The sequence below is a fragment of the Arachis hypogaea genome, chromosome 4, assembly GCF_003086295.3.
Source record: "Arachis hypogaea cultivar Tifrunner chromosome 4, arahy.Tifrunner.gnm2.J5K5, whole genome shotgun sequence".
Taxonomy (NCBI): Eukaryota; Viridiplantae; Streptophyta; class Magnoliopsida; order Fabales; family Fabaceae; genus Arachis; species Arachis hypogaea.
The window spans coordinates 37494167-37495327 of NC_092039.1; the positions used below are offsets into that span (position 1 = coordinate 37494167).

At 40.8% G+C, this 1161-nt stretch overlaps 1 non-coding gene across 1 annotated transcript; it reads right to left on the reverse strand.

Annotated features, from left to right (window-relative positions):
* Positions 1-787: 787 nt before the first annotated feature.
* Positions 788-895, reverse strand: LOC112798969 (small nucleolar RNA R71). Its single transcript, XR_003200561.1, has one exon. It is a non-coding gene; the product is annotated as a small nucleolar RNA R71 (small nucleolar RNA).
* Positions 896-1161: the final 266 nt, after the last annotated feature.

The following is a 1161-nucleotide window of genomic DNA, read 5'->3' on the forward strand; positions in this document are numbered from 1 at the left end:
TTAGTGTTTTTCCAAATGTTTTCAAAATTTTACACTTAATTTTCGAAAATGACTTCCCTCCTTCTCATATCCTTCCATTTATGAACTAACACTATCCCTTAATGCAAAATTCGAACTCCATTCTCTCTGATAAGTTCGAATTTTCCCACTCCTGTCTTCTACTCTTCTTTTCCTCTGACACCTAAAGGAATCTCTATACTGTGACATAGAGGATTCCACATCTTCTTGTTCCCTTCTCTTTCTTATGAGCAGGAGCAAAGACAAAGGCATTCTTGTTGAGGCTGATCCTGAACCTGAAAGGACCTTGAAAAGAAAGCTAAGAGAAGCCAAAGCACAGCTCTCTTTAGAGCACCTGGACGAACTCTTCAAGGAAGAAGAACAAATGGCAGTCGAAAACAACAACAATGCCAACAATGCAAGGAAGGTGCTGGGTGACTTTACTGCACCTACTCCCGATTTCTATGGGAGAAGCATCTCTATCCCTGCCATTAGAGCAAACAACTTTGAGCTTAAGCCTCAATTAGTTTCTCTAATGCAACAGAATTGCAAGTTCCATGGACTTCCACTGGAAGATCCTCATCAGTTTTTAGCTGAGTTCTTGCAAATCTGTGACACAGTCAAGACTAATGGGGTTGACCCTGAGGTCTATAGACTGATGCTATTCCCTTTTGCTGTAAGAGACAGAGCTAGAACATGGTTGGATTCTCAACCTAAAGAAAGCCTGGACTCTTGGGAAAAGCTAGTCAATGCCTTCTTGGCAAAGTTCTTTCCACCTCAAAAATTGAGTAAGCTTAGAGTGGAAGTCCAAACCTTCAGACAGAAGGAAGGAGAATCCCTCTATGAAGCTTGGGAAAGATACAAACAATTGATCAGAAAGTGTCCCACTGATATGCTTTCTGAATGGAGCATCATAGGTATTTTCTATGATGGTCTCTCTGAACTGTCCAAGATGTCCTTGGATAGCTCTTCTGGAGGATCTCTTCATCTGAAGAAGACGCCTACTGAAGCTCAAGAACTGATTGAAATGGTTGCAAATAACCAATTCATGTACACTTCTGAAAGGAATCCTGTGAACAATGGGACTAGTCAAAAGAAAGGAGTTCTTGAGATTGACACTCTGAATGCCATTTTGGCTCAGAACAAAATATTGACTCAACAAGT